Source organism: Plectropomus leopardus, chromosome 9 (genome assembly GCF_026936395.1).
Source record: "Plectropomus leopardus strain MGB_pleo_1.0 chromosome 9, ASM2693639v1, whole genome shotgun sequence".
Taxonomy (NCBI): domain Eukaryota; kingdom Metazoa; phylum Chordata; class Actinopteri; order Perciformes; family Serranidae; genus Plectropomus; species Plectropomus leopardus.
The window spans coordinates 27,970,801-27,993,537 of NC_142184.1; the positions used below are offsets into that span (position 1 = coordinate 27,970,801).

Here is a 22,737-nt window from a genome sequence, read left to right on the forward strand (position 1 = left end):
TAACCCACGGCATCTCCAGTAGGCATTGGATGTTTTCTGCAGCAGCTCTACTTTGTGATTCACTGTAGGCTGATGAGGCATGCATGTTTTGCGTGCATTTTCAAAACTCGCATCCTGGTCTGAGCAGCAACCTTCAGTGTGAGCTGCACGGTTGCTCTCTCAGTGAGGGGCAGAGCAGCACTGACACCTTATTAGCGCTGCCAGTGCAGTTGTTGTCGGTTCCTCCTGAAGGAGCACAGACACCCGCCACAACAGCTCACACTGTCTGCTCACCTTGTTAGTGTGGTTAGACGGCTGCTGTCTAGCTGCCCAGCGGAGAGGCTGCCTTGATTTTTGACTGGGTGGGAGGGTACCTGTTATTGCCCTGATCTGGAGAAAACCCGGCCACTGGTGCATGTCTCTGTGTGTTTGTGTGGCGGTATGTAGGTGTCTGGCCTGAGCCATGTGAGTGGGTGCATGTCTATGAGAGAAGAGAGCGACGCAGGTATCAAAGAGCTTTGTAACGGGAGGAATATGCAACCTAGCAACCAGCCCTCCTCCTCATGTATACCGCTGGCCTGGATCAGCACTCGTACAGTAGAGAGAGCACAGATTATGTGTATTCTTGTTCACTTGAAGATCATAAACCACTAAACACAGACTGCACACATATATTACTTCAGGAGGTGTTTTTTTTTTTTTTTTTTTTAGAATTTACAGAAAAATCTAACTAAATGAATAAATAAGAGCAACAACAAAATCAAAGCTTATCTTGCCAGCTCCTAATCAGTGTCACAGCTGATGTCAAAGGCAAAACACCTGCTTTGGCATCGTTTATTGGGGGTGTGGCTCGAAATGCAACATGCAACATTTCACCCACAGGTTTGAAAACTGTGATCTTTGAAAGCAGCACGGCAAATCAGAAGTCTTGTGTGGATTTTTAATCATGAAACAAGAAGAAGAAAGCAAAAGAAAAGAAAGGAGAGGTAAAGTTGCAGCTGCTGTCTTGTTTTATCTCGGGGAGGGAGGAGGTGGGGGCGCTGGGTCAGATTACAAGTGCAAGAATGAGCTCTTAACAAATTGAAATTCAAGTACCTCGTTACCCGTCTCAGCAGGACCTTCCCTCAGCCTTGACTGTTGAGCACAAAGGAAATGTGTTTGTCTGAGGGAGCGTCCCTATTCCTCTCTCTGCAAACACACATCCAGTCTGAAGACACTTCTCAGCAGATGGCAGCCTTTTACACATACAGCACATTCGCACTGTTGTTCTCACCAATCTCCCTTTCCTCCAGAGAATACAAAAAGTGGTAAACTCTGGCTTTTAATTTGAAATTATCACGAGGCAAAAATAAACCAGCCTGTATAGCCCTTATTAATTCTAAGAAAATCTTTCTGTCAAGTTTTATTTCACATTTCCTCCTTAAATAGATCAACCTATACAGTGATGATACACTGAATTTCATTTAAAAATAGGCCAGGTTAAAAACGCCATTCCACAAATAAAATTGTGGGTAAAGCAGTTTCTCTCCTCTTTCCCTCTCTTCTCCCTTACTTTCTTTCTTTGCTCCTTGTGTTTGTTCAGTGTTGCTGCTTGTGACGACCCCTCCCACTCTGCCTGCCAGTTTCTCTTGCTCTGTTGCTTGTTTTGCAGATACTGGAGTTGGTTGGTAGGTCGAGCTGAGAGGGTCGTCTGCTCATACCTTGCCGCCTGGGCAGGTGGTAACACCGCTCCAACCTCCAAGTAGTTACAGGATCAGGTAAAACTTTTTCCGTATTTGTGTGGTTCCACGTTAAATTTTGTCGCGTAGCTCAAATAGATCTGGTGATGTTCCCTTAAATGGCTGTGGATGCAACTAAGACTGTTGACAGCGACAGTCGGACAGGACAGGACATCATAAAGCTAACTTCTCAGTAGAGGACTGCATTAAGATTACATAATGTTAGTGTGAGCGGGCGGTTTAACTTGGGCTTGGGAGCAGGTGGTCAAAAAAAAAATGTCAGTCCCAGTTTTTTTTTTTTTGAAGTGCAACAAAATAACAAGCGCTACTCCTTATTAGTGTGTTAAATGTTTGTTTTTTTGAGTCTCTTTGAATACCTTTCATTCAGGGTGCTCATGACAGCATGTGATTTTTGCTGGCCAGTCACGACCAAATTGGTGAAACCTAAGTTCACGTTATAGGCCTAACAATATAGCCTTTTGCTACTGTTGCAGCTGTAAAACAGTGGATAAGGTGTTTTATCTGATCAGTTTGGTCAAATAAGAATTGAAAATTTAAGAAGACCTGTACGACTGAATTATGTTATCCTCATTCCAGTTAGCATAGTGCTGAACTGAAAGTTAGCTGTCTAAGCAGAAGTCTCATGTGCATATGCCTGGCGCATTTTATGAAAGATAATAAAAGACGTAAATACCCCTGGCAACCGTGGTATGCTGAACATACAGTATGTAATCAGCCCTCACAGATGCATTTAAGTCTTTTTTGGGCCCCATGGCATCACATTACGGACCCAGGAGTTGTAATTTCACAGTTTGGCCATATGTCAAATTGGCTTCAGAGACAAACACTGTTCCTATAGGCTTGGTCCCATCATAAGACTTGTTTAAATTATTTTATGGAACCAGAAGTGACCATATTTGGACAAGAGGATGGAGCTTTGGAGGAACAAGACGCTGAGACTGTGTTGATGTCTTGCAGACACCCTGTCACAAAATACCCCGTAATACCACGCGCAGTTGACATGAATGTTGAAATTAGTTATAGAGACTAGAACTGCTTTTTGTACCAGGCTGTAAACATGTTTATTTCTGCTTAAAGTTGGGCATTTTAACATGGGGGTCTATGATGATTAGGAGATTTTGGAGCCAGCCTCAAGTAACCATTTTAGGAACTAAAGTTTTTGGCATTTCCATGTTCAATGCTACAGTTTTCAGCTCTGGAGGTTGCAGCTTGGTCTTATCCCACCTTTTTTCACTGAGCATGCTCTAAAGGCGATACACCCGTAAGGTTTCAACAACACTGTAGTCTTTCCTCTAGCACTGCCCTGTGGACAAACATGTCAGTATATTGTTGGCTCATCCAGCACTATAGTATTGTGGGGTGTGTTGAACTGCCCCGCTAGCAGCCTCTCTTACTTTGGTTCATTTAGTCTGAAGATTGGAGAGGACAGACTTTTTTTTCCACAGTTGAGAAGTTGATGTTTCAACTGAAGTTGACTGCTCACTGAAAAGATGGGGGCTTAGGGTACATTCAGACCACTGAAATGTAAGAGGCTGTGTTGGTGTGGGCATGTTGCTACAGGGCCAGGATGAAAAAATGATATACAAACCAGTCCAAGCTTATTAAATACCACATAGTGGCTCAAACTCAACACAGCAGCCATTATTTTCCATTTGCCTAGATCAAAGGTTCCCAAGTGGTGTGTCACGGTCCAAAAGTGGGGCACAGGTATGAATTGACCACAAGTGACTTGTGAATATCATGTTTGTAAAAACTCACTTTATTTTGAATTACAATATATTTTTTGGCCCAGAGCTTTTATTTTGAAGTGCTATTTCTTTTTATTCTTGCAAAAAGCTTTTTTTACGGGGGAAAAGGGGTGGTTCTTAGTTAATGTGTTGTTTACATTTTATGAAATAAAATTGAAAATGTGTGGACTTTAAACTAATGACAAAATAGAAATCTGGAACAGTTTGGAACCTCTGATCTAGATACTAGCAATGTACCAAATTTGCAAGTTGCATGCACACTTGCATGCATGTGATTAACCTGACAAGTTTTTGCCAAATCATGCAGCATTTTCTTCTTTTTTGGACCTTTTTTGGCCGTACTGCCACACTTCCTTTAATTCAGCTCACTTCTGCAGAACTTTGCCAATGCAGTGGTCACATAGAAAAGAATATTATATTTTTTTTGGCTTTTTATTTTTACCACAGTGCTTTTGTTGGTAGAAAGGGTCCTAACTGCTGTGTGTGTTCATAGGTTTGTCTCTGCAAACATCAGAGGTTTACACCAGAGGAAAACAAAAAACACTGCAGAGGCAGCAACTAGCCTCAAAAACCCTACAAACTTCACACACATACTTAGTGTATGTATTTATGGATCTTAAATGTACAATAAGTGTCCTCCTTATGCGCACCACTAAAGTCATCAGTGCTCATTGCTGCTAATTTATTATATAGCTGAGGATAAATGCCTAAGATAATGTTATGGTGGGCTTCAGGAGAAAGATCATCCTATAACTGGGTCAGTGGCTCATTAACGATAACAGCTACAAGCCAGTGACGTGTTCTAAGTGTCCTTGAACAGTTTGTGAACTCTATTTGCTCCCTCCCCGTTAATTACTCTGAATAGGAGTGTCAGCTAAATGCCTAAATTGAAACTGTAAATTAACTCAAGTCAAGGAAGAAAAAGGGAGAGCAACGTCTGGTACAGTGGGAGGTAAGGCAGATCGAAAGCTGTGCCAAATAAATTGATCCCCCCCACCGGCTTAAAAGTCCTCGTTGTGTAAGAAAGAAGAAACTTATCCCCACCTTTGTGCTTTGGATACTCGCTAACAATAATTTGTGTAGTCATTACATGGAAAGTTCATGTGGGTTTATCGAATAATAAAGCAAAGATGTATTGTGGGCCGCTGCCCTTTTAAAGATTTTATGACAGAGGCAGTTACACAAAGTGAATGCAATGCCTGATCGAGGACTGCGTGATCGTATTTTCTAGTTTGCATTCGTATTCTGTCCGCAGAGATTTAAATATGTGCATTTTTATGCGCGGAGAGATGGGACCACCACTGTGTGGTTCAGTGCAGTAGCATGGGTCAGTCTTACAACATCTGAAAAAGGTAGAAAGGGTATTAGAGATTCTGGAGATATTTCTGAGATGAAAATATGCTCTTAGGGATATTGCTTTCTGGGGTTTGTTAAATGAGAGTAGAGGATCAAAGGTAATACCGAAATTCTAACATATTCCTTTTTGATAACTGTACAGCCACCAATATTAAGTGAGAGGTCTGATCCAGATGATTGAATTCCTTGCTACTTGACACTAAAGTTTTGGCACATTGAAGGAATGAATGTTTCTGTCATCATCTGAAGTTTTTGATGAGACTACAGGTGCATATTACTGAAAGGTGCCTTCTCAAGGTTTGTATTTGAAACCAGAATCAAGCAGAAAATGGTACATTGTAGAAGTGGATGTTCCAGGCACAATGCCAGGATTATTTCTCTCCCGGTGCTAAGGAGGGGCTAGACCAGTATGTGGGGGTGCTAAGAAAATAGGTTCTTTCTCACGTCGTGGCTCAACTTTTTCCATCTCCAACAAGTCTGAGTCATCATCTTTCTCATCAGCCGCCTCAGAGAAAGGATCTGGATTTTCATTTTCTACCCGCACTTTGTTCAGAAAATGGTCCATGCTTCATGCACGCAAAGGGCCAAACCGATATGTGCAACTACAAATGGCATATTCATGTTGTTCATTTGAGTTGAAGTTGAAGTATTTATGAACTTTCAAGATGTGACGTGGAAACAAAATGGACAGATGCTAAAAAGATGTGTTTTGAACTTTTATTTTTATGTTTAGAATGTTTAAACAACACATTATTAGCTGTTCATTGCTTTACAGTTAGGAATTATTTTTCCCCCATTTAGTCCGAATGACACCTAAGGCGGCTGAACTGGTTCTTCCAAGATTTGTAACATGGCTATAGCCCCCCCCCCCTAACCCTGATGTGATGATGTGCCAGGGATGCATGTTTTAGCACTGTGTCTCTTGGATGCCCGTTTTACAGTCTGGCAGTTGGTCACCGCCTTTTTATAAGGTCCCGACCTCACCTGAGCGCTGAATATGACTCACCAATACTCAGTGCTTTTGGCTGAAGTTAGCCAGTCAGCATAACCAGAGATACAACATTGGCTGCATTGGTGTATTTACTTCGTTTCTGCAGTATTCATTCAGATGTCACACTATGACCACCCCCTGCACATATGTCACCTTATTTTACGCTATTTGGCAGGATATTGTTACAGTAGGAGCCCAGGTGCCAGCAGGAAAAACACTACTGGGTATATTCAGTGGACCGCATACCATGGGATTAAACCTGCTAACTTTTATGAGTTATGCGCAGTTTCACTGAACTGAGGTCACGCTATCTTGGTGCATGTAGTTATTATTATACATGCAGGCGCTTGACTCATCACTTAGTGAAGTTTCTACAATCATGCTAGAGGAGCTGTGCTGTACTAGGACTGGATGATATATTAATATTGTAATATAAGACTATACAATATCTTACATTTTGGAAATTGTGATATAATTTTGTCTATCCTTGTTTTAAAGGCTGCATCACAGTAAAGTGATGGCATAGACTGTACTGACTGATCTATTATTTGCCTTTACCCTCTTAGTCAATATATCATATACTGATGATTATTTAGCAAAAATCTCATTGAGTAAATATTTTGTGAAAGCACCCCAGCCAACCAATATTGTCTCAAAATCAATATAGCAGCTAAATGCCAATGTCAGCATGCTGATATGGTCACAATAATATGCTGATGCCGAACATGTTACCATGTTTACCATCCTAGTTTAGTGTGCTGGCATACTTAAAATTGCAGCTGACAGGCCATCAATGACGCAGCAATATCAACTTAAATTTGCCACTGCATGCTAACATTAGCCTCTGTAAGCTTACAACTCAGAAACCTTTTTTGTCAAGGAGCACTACATCTGTTGTATTCAGCACAAGCTAGATAACAGAATGGGAACATATTTGAAAGGTGAAAAGGTTTTTTAACACTAATGGAGAGTTAATATGCACCAAAGCATCTTCATTTCTCATTTGCAGCCCTTTTTTCAATTAGAGCAAACTGGAAGGTCAAACAAATTTAATTACAAGCAGCAGCAGTAGGCTTGCATTTTGGAGGCTTGATTTTGATTGGAAAACCTTTAGGAGAAAACAGGTTCACAAGGGGGCTACCACTGAGTTTACTTGCTATCAAATTGAAATGAAATGGATAGATGCTGTTAAGGTGAAATTATTCAATCTGATGCAGATACCAACTGCTCTAACAGCAGAGGGGATTTAAATTACTTAAGTGTTAGCCTGTTATGAATTTTAAATGGGAAATCATGTCCCATTTCCTGGGTTTAATCAAGTCTCTTTGAAAATCAGCCACCGGATTTCTGGTTTAATATACTAACGGTTAGAAAGGAGAGAGAGAGAGGGGGGGGGGAATGAAATATGGAGTCCTGATTGGGCGTCACAGTGCACTTTCTGTCTGTCAGCAGAATGGCCTGCCATAATTAGGTAAAGCAGCACAATGGAAGCAGTGTGTTCAAAGCCAAGAGCTCTGCTCTTTTATTTTTTTCTCCCAGACCTACTGGACCTATCTGCCTCGCTTTTTTAACCACTGCACATCAGAGTGAGCAGCCACTTAGTGAGGCTGGGATGTTCAGAAACATTATCAGTCACATCAGAGACACTGCAAATCTGCGTCCCGCCTCCGCCTTGTCCTTTTAGATTTACACATTGCATTTAAAAGCAGCATCTGTCAGAGGCACTATCTGTTAGCAAGCTTCGATTCAGATTCCCTCTGATCGACTACAACCGGAAAATTCATCTTAACCTAATCAGATTAGGCCAGGGGACAAAAAATAAATTGCAGTTATTAACCTATAGCTTCAATGTTGATTACCAAGTGCAGTCCTATTGACCTAAGTGCACCGCATTAGAAATATTGTAAATATTCATGAGTGAGCGGTGGGTCCCTGGGAGATAGATTGGGCCCTCGCCTGTGTGTCCACCTTATCAAGCGAGGGGTCAGAGCTCAGGTAATTTCTTACAGCAGAGTGGAAGCAGTTCAAAACCTTCCCATAAAATCCAACTCAGAATGGAAAACTCGCGCTTTACATCATTCCCCATTTCCTGCTGTCAGCAAGCACTCGTTAAAGCAAGAAATTAGGCCCCTGGTGATTTTCCAGCGTCTTTGCTGACCCAGTCCTGCAGGAGGTTTACCTGTCAATAACACTCAGCTGTCAATATGCCTGTTAGCCACACTGGACTACTATTTCTGCACATTTTTGACACTGGAGAATTAATCTTTGTACTGTGTTGCACTAATGCTCATTACATAGTAAAAATTCAATCTTCGAAAGTAATTTAAAGCTGCAGTCATCAAGTCATTTATGTAAACAATGGCTCAGATGATTGTGTTTGATGAGAAAAATGTTGGTTGTAGTGATGAACTCACAGATAATTATCACCCTGCAGTTCCTCTCAGCTTTACAAAGTGTTTTACCATCTTTCATCTTGTTGTTTAGCTTTTACAGCCCACAACGTCACTGTTTTGGTTTAGTCTCGATGCTTTTTTTGTGTCCGTTTTCCAGCAGCTGCAGGTTGCTGTTTTCAGTGAGAAGGCTCTCGTAAATCAACTGTGTACTACCTGTCTAACACTAAACAGCAGACAAAGTAAGCATCTTGCTGAGGAACATGGTAGAGTGCTGTTTAGCAGCTGAATTTTAGCAGCCAGACTATGATGCTCTGTTTGCCCCTCTAGTGTCAGCTTTGGAAGCTCTGAGACGATGTGTCAGTTCACAGTAATGTTGATCTGTGTCTGCTGGGCGTGTAAATCAACGACTGCTCATTGTTAGCCATATTGAGATTTTAAAACTATAAAATACTATATGTGCGTATGATGTTCAGCTTGCTGTGAAGTTCTGAAAAACAATTAAAAATCTAAACTAATTCTTGCTGCTTAAATATGTAAATGAGGTATGGGAATTATAGTAGCTGATCTTGATGTGACGGCATATCTGCTTGACCAATCACAAGCAGCAGCACTCACTGCCAACCTTAAAACATTACCTAAAACTTGTATTTAGTGTCACCTGTTGAGCAGTGCCCAAATTCATTTCCATGACACTTGCACCCAATGACAATACGTTAGTTTACATTACGTTCCTGCAGTGGAAATGGGTCAGTTGTGTCTGTAGTTTTGTGTTTTGTGAAGAGAAATCCAACACAAGACAGAGAAGCAGCACAATGAAGTGTTTTTAGCATACTGACTGTTGGCTGGTTTTCAGGTGTTAGGTCTGTTTTATTTTCATTTTTGGAGCATAATGTGACACTTTGCAGGACTAGTCAGAACTGTGGAAGTTCATATCATTGAACCAGTGATGAAATCTGCAGGCCTTGTGGATTTTACAGGCAATAGTCAAATATGAATTACTTTAGTGTTGCTGGCTGTGTTGTCATCAGCTGTCCTTTTTCATTTGTGTTCAGCTCCTCCTCCAGTGTGTGGACAAGCTGCCGTTTCCTCCGAGCTGCGGACCTCCCTGTGACCTCACAGTCTTACGTCCATGTGTCTCACCACCCAGCACCTCTCACACTTACAGCACATTGATCTTGCACTTTGCTTTCCTAAATTAAGATGAAAGTCGGTGTTTGCTCCTTTGGCACTGTAGACTTTGATAGTACTCTCGTGTTCCTTGAGGTCAGCCCAGTCTGTGTGCCCTGAGTCCACAGAGACTCCATGTCCTGGCTCTGGGCAGAGGGCCAAGCATCACCACCCACACCCCCCAGTCGGCCTCCAGAGCTCTGGGTCAGCTGAGGTTCATTTACCCTTCAGACAGAAAATGATCCAATGTGTGTGGACAAGCTCACAGTTCATAAAACAGCAGGCGTCCCCACACTGAAATAAAAGACTCGCTGACTATTAGAATGGACTGATGTAGTTTTATGGGCTAACATTTTTCTGTGTTGTGGTTACACACACACTCACATACAATATTCACACTCTAGTCATATGATATGTTGCAGTTTGATTACATATTTTATTTTTGCAGAGTTGTGTGTGTTGATGATAATTGGGTTAATGGGATTTACTTTTAGTGTTGCATGATCCAAATGCTAATTTGAGGGCTTTTTCAAATTAATGGAAAATCTCAGTTAAACACATAAAAGCCCAGTTTTAAATTGGCACTCTAGTGATTAAGTGTCACACTTCAGTTAAGTTGGGGGACTCACATGAGACAGATTAAACAGAATGACCAAAATCAAAGCAAAAGTCGATCCTGACATTTAGTCCTGAGTATGGGTCAATGGATCTCACATTTCCTATAATACAATCAATGGCATATTTTTGATGCAACCTCCATGCCTGGTAAATACCCACATCTTTCAAATTCAACACCCTGCCTTGTAATTAAGGCTTTCTGGTAAAGGTTCAGTAGTCTTTCAATCCAAGCTGAGATAACCTTGATAAGGATAATCCAGTGGTGTAGTGGAGGGTATATGCAAGTATATGGGGCAAACCCACCTCCTTATTCTGGCTATATGCAGTATAGTCACCAATTAGCCAAAAAGCTGTTGAAATAAACATGAGTGAATACCCACTTTCTTTATGTTAACCTACCCATCTATCCAGTACTACACCCACCTCATCTATTTCACTACACCACTGGGGTTATCATTATCATTATCATTAACCAAAGGCAAAAGGCTTGAGGAGTTGAATTAAGCTGTGAACACTGTTGCCCAAGGCTATGCCAATAACTGGGCATCACAACAGGAATTTCACTTCTTGTGAAAGTGTAGTGTGCAGGATTTAGTGGCATCTAGTGGTGAAGTTGCAGAACTCAAACTTTCCCCCCGTGCCAAACGTGTCAGAGAACTATGGTGACTAATCCAAAAATGCACGTCCATATCTAGTGCCGGTGTTTTATTTGTCCGTTCTGTGCTACCGTAGAAACAACATGGCCGACTCCATCGGAGAGAACCTGCTCCCTATGATATTCAGTGCTCATTCCAAGTTAAATAAAAGCACGATTCTTATCTTCAGGTGATTATAAACTAAAAAAAAAAACATAGTTATAAGCATTTCATTCCATTTCTGCCCCAAAATCCCACACACTGGACCTTTATTGTGTTTTGAGGTCACCATTTTGAGGATGACTGATACCAAAGTTTGCTTGTTTCTTGCTTGTCCTACTTAGACTGGTTTGATGTGCAAGACAAGAGTTATTTTGACAAGCTAATCTGCTATAATAGCAAGTTTATGCCAATCAAACATAACAAGCTGGGTGAGCTTTTATCACAATGTAACCTTTAGTCACCATCGCCTTTGGGCTTTACAATGTTTTGGGAACTTTCATAAAAAATCTTAAAATTCATATGAATTTTTCAAAATGTTATTGAAAATTCTGTCTGAAGTGTCAGCTCATGTCTCAGCGTGGTGGCATTGTGTCTAAGCTGTGCCTTTGAGCTGAAGTCAATGCCTGGGCCACCTCACACATAAAGAGTCTAAGGGAAAACTCTGCAATAGTAGAACTTTTGATACAGAAATGATGTAGTTTTTTTATTGTAAGGATCCTCAACTGTGGTTTTCTGTATCTGATATACATGTATATAATATCATACATTGGGACAGAGGAGGCTGTTAAGTTACCAAAAGTTATTAATCCTCCAGATCCTCTTTGTTTGAGTTACTCTGACAGCTTCAATTCAGTTGCATGAGAGAACCACAAAAAACTCACAATATGTTAGAGTGTCAGCAGCAAAAAAACGTATGCCAAAGATAATGCTGTTTGTGGAAAAAAACTACTTGTTGGCCAGCAAAAAATGCATTGCAGTATGCAAAACATGCAGGCAGAAAATTATAGACAAAAGCACAACAACTTCCAGAATACTTTTTCAACAAATAACTACAAATTTTCAAAAGCATAAATGATTTTTGTAAATTTAATTTATTATTTATTTATTTATTTATAAGACATTACATTATGAGCACATTATTACATTATATTTAGGATTTGAAACATGGAGACTTGAATTGTGACTTGCCAGCCTTGACTGTGGACTTGATTCAAGACTTTTCAGCCTTGACTTGGGACTTGATTCAAGATTTTTCCGTCTTGAATTGGGACTTCACTTGGGACTTGTTGGTCTTGAGAGAAGAGCCGAGACCTACAACTGACTTGCAAAACAGTGACTTTGTTCCACTTCTGGTATTCACCGCTTATTATATTAAAATAAGGGCGTCATGGTCAAAACAAAATAAATCAGAACACTTTTCAAGCCTTTAAGATCTGATCTGTTTATCTCTACTATAATGGTTACCTTCATACAGCACAAGTTTTACACTAGATGAATAAGCGGAGCTACTGAAAACAGCCACAGTAACAGAAGTGACCTTCCCGTGGTATTAACTCAGCGGGCACTTGAGCACACTTCCTGCCGGCCACCTTCCTGTCCTAATGTAGAAGTGAGTGTCCAGGCTCTTAGAATAAGTATGAAATGATTACTGGTTGGGAGCTGGTATGCTGTGTTCAGGCCTGCTCATATTTCCTCTCTGGTTCAGCTGCCCCCCTGCAGCGGCGCTGTCCGTGGTGCTGAAAGTCCTCCTCACAGAGAGTAGCAGAACCTCTTTATCTTCCCAGCATGTACCCGCTCTTACATACACTCTGACTGCCTACGGAGTGAACACACTACATGTTTGCTCTCTCAGGGAATTTGACAATAATTGCACGGTCAGTAATCAGGCCTCATGTCTGTTCTTCGGCCCTTGAATTAAGGTAATTTTAATGTCCTGGCTGCTCAAACAGTACATAGTGATGGAGAAAATAATCCCATCTGACTATTTGGTTTTTCTTGGCCTGCCTCTGATTCTGCTCTACATGGGAATAATTTGAAAACAATTGGATTTGCTCGATCTCATACCCCCCCCCCCCCGGGCCTCCCTGCACATGAAATTTCACTTCTCTGCTTTACACCAGGCACTCATGTCTCTCCTCGGCTATTTAGGCTGTAATGTGTGCTATAAATAATATCCGGGCCAGAGAAAAGGGATAGAGGGCATATTGCCATACAGCTCAGTAACGAGCGGTGTTATAAGTCATTAAAGATTTTTGTATAATTAATGCAGCATATGGTAAGACACCTGCTTTGGAGACTTGATGGTGTTACAGACCTCCTGTAAGGTTTTATATACTAACTCTTTGTTCGAGACATACTGTAGGAACAATCAGTATGAACTAGCTCTGTGAAGTTCAACTAAAAGTCAACATTTATCTATTGTTAGCTATAGAACCTGCTATTTATTCAGTTAATTAATTTACACTTGCCCTCACGGTTCTCAAAGCATCACAGCCAAATGACAGCATTTATTTCGAGTATTAATATGCATTATCACATTTGCATTGTTTATCAGCATGAAATGGATGCTCTGTCATTAATGAGTGTAACTGTGTGTTTAATTACACAAAGGTTTAATTAATGATGGCGATACTGAACATCAAGCTATACATTCGTAGATGCCGACTGCTTTTACGAGTAATAACAGAACAGGTACTAAGTAAAAAGTATAGAAAATGTTTTATCCAGACTCATTCAGTCTCATGGCTCTTTATTGATAAGAAATGTAAAGCAGGTTTACGGGAGGTCATGATAAAAACAAAGTACTAAATGGGTGCAATGCCAATTTTGATCTTCCAGTCAGGGTACTCTCATCATGATAAAGTATGTGGCTCTGATCCCAGAATGCTCAAAGATGCAATTAGACAGCCAACTTGCACTACATACCCTTACTTATCCAACACAGATTTATATAATGTATAAGTGCTGATAAAAGATGAGGCTGGGGTGGTGAGGGTAACAGCACAGCAGGGGTGGCGTACGGTCACGACTGTATGTAACCCACAAGCTGAGTCCTGCATAGCAAGAAAGCAAAGGCCCCCAAATGACTAATATCTGCATTTTTTTTGTCATAAGTTGAAACAGGTTTGCTAACTTTACATCAGAGAGTTCTATAGGTCATTTCTTTTTTTTTTCTTTGTGCCTTCTCACTGGTTATAAGTCTGACACAGGAGATGTTTCAACCACATTTTCAGTGTTTTGTCACACCCAGTGGTGGAATGTACCTAAGTACATTTTACTCAAGTGCTTAAGTAGAAATTCGAAGCACCTATACTTTACATGAGCATTTACATTTTATGCAGCTCTATACTTCTACTTCACCACATCTTGGAGGTAAATAATGCATTTTTTACACCACTATATTTATCTGTCAGCTATAGTTACTTTTCAGATTACAGTTTTCATACCCTTTGGTCCAGTATGACCCGTAGGCCTATATTAACAAATTTGGTGATTCTGAGTGAGAATTCTTCAGATAAACTTAAGGATTTATTGTGCCTTGGAAAAAAAGTCCCCCTTGCTTAATAAACTACTTAACAACTCTCTTGGATTAGTGGGGGAATGCATCATCACAAAGCTGTTCTTAGCTCATGAAAAGTTGACTTTTAAGAAAGACACAGGGCATCAAAGCTGAAAACATTTTATAATATTAGAGAATATGATGCATTACTGTAGCTAAAACTACCTAACAAAGTTGTTAAAATTAGCACAACTTTAAACATATGCAGCAGTAAAACGCAACATGTGCATGAATTCAGCAGGAATCCAAAAACATCATATAAAATAGTGAAACACTGAGAGGGAACATTTTACTTGCACAACGTATACTTTTATTTTGATATTTTACATACATTTTACTTACAAACTCAAGTGAGGTTTGAAATGCAGGACTTCTACTTATAGTGAAGTATTCTCAAAGTGCTACTTTTGTTTAAGTAGGCTAAAGGATTTGAATATTTCTTCCACCACTGGTCTCATGCTGTCTGACAGACAAGATACACTTCAGTCAATACAGCTGCTCACACTGGCCGTATTTCAATTGCGCTGTACACACAACACAGTCTGTTTGTTGCCATTTTCTACGTGTGACTACAGTGATAGTGTATTTGGTTGTGAGTGCTGCCAAAAAGCTGCCGACCTACACTCAATACTGCGGCTGAATGCATAGACACAGATGGAGGACTGAAGCTGCTGCTCAGCTAACATGCTGCTCATGCTACACAGGCTGTGCAGACATTGTGCCGGCTACAAAAAAGTGATGTCAACTTCAATGCTCTGATCACGATTTGGCAACATTTGTGTCAAAATCCTATAACAGTTGGAGGGTTGTTTGGTCACTGTCAATCAAATCTGTTCAAACTATACACACGCACACTCACATAGTCCTGATAAAGCAGAAAAACTCAATTAAACTCTTATTAAATAATACATACAGATGCTTTGAAAAAAAAAAAACTTTTATTGCAGCTCATTTAGTCATGAATATTTAATATTGTGGAAACATTGTTGGGATTAGAGGAATTCAGGGGCTTTCATACAATCTGTCAAAGAAAGCAACTGCCCCAGACCCACAGTGGCCCCAAAAGTCCCAAGTTCACTGTGAGTCTTTGGGCAAGTCAAGAAATTGCACCATTAAAGTACAAAATTTACTGATGTGAGTCCTGCATTATTACTTAATATTGTGTCTCTGTTTTGCAGGAAGGCCATGTAGTTCCAATCATTTTATTATTTTAACTCCCCCTCCACCTGAAAATGTCTTTTTCTTATGTATATATCCCATTAAATGTCTGACCGTGCCTATACTGACTTGTATCTGTGCAAAGGTTGTTACTGAAGAGGTGTTTTACATGTACATGCAATAAACAAAACTGCCCACAAGTTTGATCTCAGCAGTGGTGTTTTTTACCATTTAAAGAATTTTATTGACTTCTCACTAAAATTCCTCCCTCCCTAAAAATGCTGCTAAGCTGCAAAAATACTTTTGGCATTCCAAAATGGATGATGATGTACATAGTGGGCTGCAGATCTGTAACTCTCAATCTGACCTGACTGTATGCAGTGTTACTTTAAACTGTTAGTGGGCCTGATTTAAGCAAAACCTACGCACTTTGCTCAAAACAACATTTTGGAGAGGTTCAGCTCAAAAATAACAGCTGACTTGAATTAAAATAGGTGCAACACCTTCTCAAAAGTTCAAAATTAAATGATGTGGGATTGATCAGCATCAACTGCAGGTAAAGTTCACAGAATACTTTAAGAGCACTTTAAATCCCCTTGGCTGCAGAGAATACTTTATTAAGTTTATGAATCCAATGCTTTTCTTTTTTGAGACATTATTGTTTCTTACAGTACAACTATGGGATGCAATGGGGAAATCAATTGTTTCATTACTGAAGAAAGAACAAACAAAAGCATCTCTGGTTTTAAGTTGGTGTTTTTTTTTAGCTTTGTGTTTGATTAGTAACATAAACAATTGTCCAAAAATATACTTTAAATGTCTTTAGTAATCTACATATTGGACAGATTTGGGGAAATTTATTGTCAAATGAGAAACAAAGAGTAGATAAACCTCCAAGAACAATCCATTTTTAACAGGTGACAAATGCTGTTAAAACTGTTTTCTGTTTAGTTATACCTAATATAACTTTTCAAAACTTTGAGGATCCCTGGACTGGGTTGGAGGCAGGAGCTACAAAGGACGATATCTCACAATCTCGGTACAGAAAAATAGTATAAATATGGCCCGACACTGTTACAGGTAAAAGGGAAAATGTATTTTTTTTTTTGTGTGTGTGTGTGTGTGTGTGTCAGTGAACTGACTTTGAACTGCAGCAGCCATAGCAATAGTGCTTCTGCTTTGCAGTGAAATCTTGCTGGTAAGATGGACTTAACTAGATCTTCTCCTGACCACAAACGAACTTTGCAAAGTTGACTGCAGTTTGACACAGCTTTCTGTTTTGCCTGCGTTTTTTTAAGAAGTCATGGTTTAAGTGTGTGATACAATTGCAGAAGGTGATGGTGACGTGAAGAAGTCACATATAAAACATGTTTTAGAGAACAAAAAAAAACAGCTGTCAGTAGTAAATAAGAATACATATGACGTGTTTAAAAAACACACACACACACACATATATATATATATATATAATCTCGTTGCATTTCATACACCTGGTAACAATATAAAAAGAACCAAATATATTTTTCAAAAATAAGAAAAGGCCCAAAAGCCCCTGATCTAATAATCTGTCATTCCATTCATACTTTTACTTGAATAAATATACTTAAGTACATTCCACTGCTGTTAACATAAAAAACATAGGCTACATTCAACTGTTCACCCACTCTAGTCAATACAGTTTGATTATGGCATTTGTAAAGTATTCTGTAGCATACTCAGAACTAATTACTAACAACCACTAATATTTTTTCTCATTACAATTTATAATTAATCTGGAAAGGAAGAGGTTAAATAAAGTACCAGCAAGCATAAAAAAATAATAATCAATCAATCAATAATCAAAATAAAGCTTGTTCATGGAAAAAAAAAAAATCAGGAGAAAGCTTCACATGGGCCCCCCACTGAGCTAAGCCCCCAATGTCCTCAATTCCTTAAAATGCCCCTCTGTGAGGCCATAGACCTCAAAACCCGGATGTCACCTGATTACAGTTCATTGGTGGTTCCCCTCACTTCTAGCCTAATTAAGGCACGTTGCCCACGCGCGGTTTAGGCCGGAAGACAGTGGAGGAGAACGCCTGAATCACCCATGGATGTATCACAGTGAAGTCGGACTCACCTGTGTACACTTGCTCGGTTATTATGTCCGCGTGAGTTGAGGCGTTTGTGGAGCCGGACACCCACCATCTCTGGAGGCTGCCTCAAAGTTATGGAAGAACTGTTTTCACCTGTCGGATTATTGAGGATCCAGGCCTACGCGGAGCGAACGCCGAGCCTTCAAACCCGACTGATAGACCGTCTACTCCCGGTGAGTGCACCCGTAAATAATAATATTTTTGATCTGAGAGCGCTGTTTTTGCTTTGTGGGATCCGCTGTGATCTCAGAGGGGATTGTGAGTTTGTAGCCTGTTGTTTGAGCAGACTGGATCGGACTGAGCTGAATGTGTTTGAGGGGGTTGACAGGCTGCAGTGAACTCATTCAAACACACGCACACACTGCACTCACAGCACGTTTTTTTTTGTTTTTTTGTTTTTTTTGTTTTTGCTTCTGGTTGAACTGTTTTCTGTGTTGTTGCATTGTTTTGTTGCTGAGATTTGTCTCATTGCTTGGTGTTTTGTCATAGGCCTGTTTTGTGGGGGTTGACTTGGAAGACTGTACAATTGAGGAGCCATGACCATTACTTTATCAGATGTGACTCTGACTGGCACCCTTCAACAAGTGACTCAAACGGTAACAAAAAGAGGCGCCCCAGTTCCCAACCCTGGATTTATCATGCAGCTGAATTCAGCACATTGTAATGGCCTTGGCACAGCAGAGGACTCTGGGACATCATTTTCAGGATTTGGAGAATACACTTGGAGCTTTCAATTTCTTGGATGTAATTTCACAGGACCATAATGACCCCACAGTGGAACAGGAGGCTAACCAAGAAACCCCAGCTGGGGGGGCATACAAATACTGCAGACTGGACATGGAGTGGCATTGGAGTAACTTTATCAGCCATTTATTTCACTGGGACCAGGAGACTACTAAGAAATCTGTTTTGCATCTTTGGAGGAGAGATGTCAAGGACTTATGGATGCACAAATAAACCACAAAAGAAACTCCAAATTACAATACAATCTTAATTAAATGAGGCTTTCCTGAGAAATCAGTTTATCTATAAGAGGTGACTAATCCATAGTGGATATCAAGAAGTCACTAATGATACAGTCAATAAATAAAGATAATGTATGGAAACTGCCATAAAGTGTGGAGGAAGTGTGACAGGAAATTGTCACTATTAACCTGTTAACACCTTGCATTAAAATGCATTTAGTATCCAGATTGTATCTACATATGATTTAACCTGAATTTGTCTACACCTTGTATTAATATGTGTCTCCAGTGTCCACATTAAGATCTGAATCTGAAATCTGATCTCTCTCTCCACCTCAGGCAACTGAAAGCAGTCCAAACAGGCCCCACATCCACTTGTCATATCATATACAGGGTTTCCCACGTTTATTCTGGTGGCCTAGCATGATTAAAAAATGTGCTGCCACTTGTTGATTTTCTAATTTTGGAGCTGGACCATCATTAGGAAAGATATGAGAAATATATAATATTCAGTTAATTATTTCACCACGCTCTTGGAGCCCAGAGCGTACTCTGGCCACAGAGTAGCAAAATGCCAGATGCAGTAAAAGTGAAACTTAGCTGTTGATTCTAGATCTGAAAGTTGGCCTTCTCTTGCTTTTGTAAGATCTGTTACTCCGTCCATCAATCGGATCAACAGTGATCAGATTGACTGACCAGTTTTTCAGCCCATGACTCAAACTCTACAAACTGCTACTGATGAAAAAAAGGGCTCTTTATTAGTTTGGCAAAAATGTGAATTTAGAGAGGGGCCAAAGCATGATACAAAGGATACACACATGCGAAAAACAACACAGATTTTTTTTTATTCTGTGAGAAACACTGAAATATGTCATGATACCAATAAAAAGTAGATTTTATTATTTATTAAAAAAATTACAATTTGGGTGCAGTTACACCTGTATTTTCATGTTGTCAAGCACCATATACTATTGCAATCTGATCACCCAAAATACATTTTAATGTGTCCAATGAATGGATTCTAAAAATGTAAACTCACACTGAAATACCCAAGATGCTCCAAGTCAGGAAACATGGCACAGCATCTCCAATAAATATGCCTTTCCTGATAAAGTTGCATCATCAAGCTATCATCGAGCTAATCTTCAGGAACATGAACACTTATATGGCATGCCAGCTATGGAGTCTCTGCTGTGAATGAGCTTGTGAGATTAGAGCAGTGGCCGGAAAAAGACACTGCAAGTCAAATTAGCTGTAATTTTTCACCAGTGTTGAAACAAAAAGAGATGCTGGATTTCTCTGCTACTACCTGCAAAACAAACAAAGAAAGCAAGACTCTCACTATGTGTTCTGCTGAAGATGGAAAGGCAGCTGTGCTCAATACAACCAGTCCAAGAAGTTCAAATCTCCTAATCACTTCCAACTGCAACCACCCCCATGTGTTGATCCCTCAGTTCACATTAACCCACACAGAGCAATCAGCATCATGACTGAGGTCCAATCCTTTGCCGGATCTAAAGAGGTCTCAGAAATAGAGTCCCCTACGGAAATGCCCTTTTACAACAGATGAAGGTTTGACTAACCTTAAACAATTGAGCGGCAAAGCTGTTGTGAACTCAGGATCTTCCTATATTCTGCTCAGTGAACATGTATGGAAATACATCAAGGCCCGCAAGACAGACTTCACCCATGGTCTGGAAAACCACCCTTATCTGGCTGCACTCTGGAGCTCAGGATGCAATGCATTAGCATTTCCTCCTCTGCTGAGGTTGGACTTTAAGTTTTATACCAGTGAAGATAATAAAGTTGCAGTAGCAAAACAATAGGTCAGGAAAAAAAATAGATGTAGCTTACCAAGTACAGATACTACTTTGTTAGCGGCGCTGGCAACTACATTGGTTTCTTTTCAGTTAAAGTACCATCGACCACCACATTGTCTCAAACACTGTCTGCTTTGAAAAGAATACATTAAAAAAAAATATCACACTAGTCAACCGCACTAATATTTGTTCCACAAAAGTGAATTGCACTGGCTTTTTGAAACATTTAGATCCCTCTCACTACCCAGTACCCATATGACAGAAACCTCACAGAGTCTCTCCTTTCAAGTGGAGGCTGATAAAAGAACTTGTAGACCACAGGCTGAAAGAGAAGGAACCCTATTTTCTGCTTATTACCTCTCTAATGTTAATGATTCATAGGGAGACTGTCAAAACTAGATTCTGTGTGAATTTGAGAGAGGTGAATGACAGTCAGGAATGCTTACTCCTACTCACTGTCATTTTCTCCTCACTGGGTCTAAATAGCAGATACTCGCAGCTCTCACAATGTAAACACTGATTATGTGCACCTGGACAATATCATCTTTTCAAAATCCTGTGAGCAACATTTCTTTAATGTCCAAGTTATTGTTCAAGGTAAGACAGTAGCAGGTAAGCATCAACTTAAAGGGGAGTCAGAAGATGATGAAGCCCAACCCTTTCTCTCCTTACTTTGGTCAAGTTTCTAAAACTATTCTGCCACAGAACTGGAGTGTCTAGTTGTGGAGTGGACATTGGAGAAATGGAGGACCAATCTGAAAAGCTGCCACTTTACTGTGGTGACATAATGTGCTTTCCCCCTGTGGGTGTTTGCAAACTGTTAAACCCAGCACTCAACTAATCATAAGGAGAATGAGGCTCCAGGAATTTATTTATATATTCGAATACATGAAGAGAAAGTGAAACCCAGTGCCAGACGGCCTTCTATACCTGTTTGTACTACCCTAATGTCTGCCTCCTGAGAGTTGTTAAAGGACCTTCCAATTTTCAATTCTGAAAGGAACAGTGGGGAAACTCTGGATGTGTCCCTGTATCAAAATGTTGTGGAAAATTGGGAAGCACCTGCCAGTTCAACAACTTGATTTAGCAAAATGGAGGACCATATCGATTGTGTTGTCAATCTCAAAAACCCTGTACCATCTTTACACATCTGCCTCTTCTGGCTTGCAACCTTTGGGGTGGATTCCCTCAGACTGTCAAACCTTGTCTACTGGCCACAGTTGAGTTTGGATGAAACTGAACAGAGCTGCCAACTCTGTCAAATAAACAAAAATGGAACAATAATAATAGCTAATGGGAAAACTTATACAAGTTCTTGTCCATCAGAAGGCTGCCTCAAAGGAGTCATCTCTAGACAGACTGAATCTATTTTCCAGTCAGATTCAACCTTGTAAATTGCAGGCCTTGACTAGCTAGCCAAGCCTTAAAACCTGACTGACTGTTTGACTGACTCATGGTCTCTATGGTACAGTCTGCAAGTCCTGTATATTGGTTAGAACTGTATTCACAGACGCCATTACTTTGATTTTGTGGTTGGTTGGTTTTGCTGTGGGATCTACCATAAATCCTAGAGTGGACTGCTGAGTTTGGTATCATATTGTTTGTGCAGAACCGGCTTGTGCTGAAATGAGTTTGGGGACACACAGGGGATTGGAGGAAGTCTTGGCTGGGTTGATTGAACTCTGAACTGTTGCTTGACATTCACACACTCGTGGCACTAACTAACATTGTTGGCTTTGGTTTTGCATGTCTCAGTAACAACTGGAATTTTAAATCTCTTGCTGTGTTGACTTGTTGTTGTGTGTTCTATACAGAAAAGTGACATTTGTGTGCACACACAACACCACACACACTACTTGCTTATTTTTGGCTTTGCTTGTGTCAATATCAACTGTTTGCTTCATTGCTGCATTGCTGTGCTGATACTTTTTTTTGTGTCATTACTGATATTGGTCTCCCTGTTGCTTTGCTATTTTCTCATATCTTGTGGGGTTTTCCACCCATACTTATGATCTTGACAGATGTGATTGGCATACCTTAACATATGAATGTCAACCTGTTGCATTATTCTGCCTTATGTTTTTGTCTGGGTGTCACATTGCATTTTTTTTTGGCTTGATTATTGCTATCCAAGAAAGGTGGTCAGGGATATCATTGGATTGTTATTGCTTATCCGACCTGTATGTCTTGAACAATTCTCAACTAAACTTTTACTGACGCAGAAAAGCAGATTGTCTTGTGTTCTCCAATACATTCACTCTCTTTTGGGCTCACAGACTTAAGTCTATTATATATTCACTAAATGTCTCCACCATGAGTGGACAATTTAAAAATCTTATAGACAGCCTGGTTAATAAACTGCTATGAAAGCTTTGTCTTTTTGCACAGAAATTCAATAAGCTGCCCTGTGAGTTGTAGGAAGAGGATTGTTTAAGCAGTTATCCTTTCAGTTCTGGATTATAGGGATGTCATTC

General features: G+C 40.1%; 1 long non-coding RNA gene across 2 annotated transcripts; it reads left to right on the forward strand.

The window, feature by feature from the left end:
* Positions 1–704: 704 nt before the first annotated feature.
* On the forward strand, positions 705–15,110 carry LOC148188764 (uncharacterized). 2 transcript variants are annotated; one of them, XR_015777549.1, is made up of 3 exons: positions 705–965; positions 1,562–1,736; positions 9,259–15,110. It is a non-coding gene; the product is annotated as an uncharacterized LOC148188764 (long non-coding RNA). The 2 variants fall into 2 exon arrangements; XR_015777550.1 differs by having other exon boundaries at positions 1,631–1,736.
* The last annotated feature ends 7,627 nt before the right edge of the window (positions 15,111–22,737 follow it).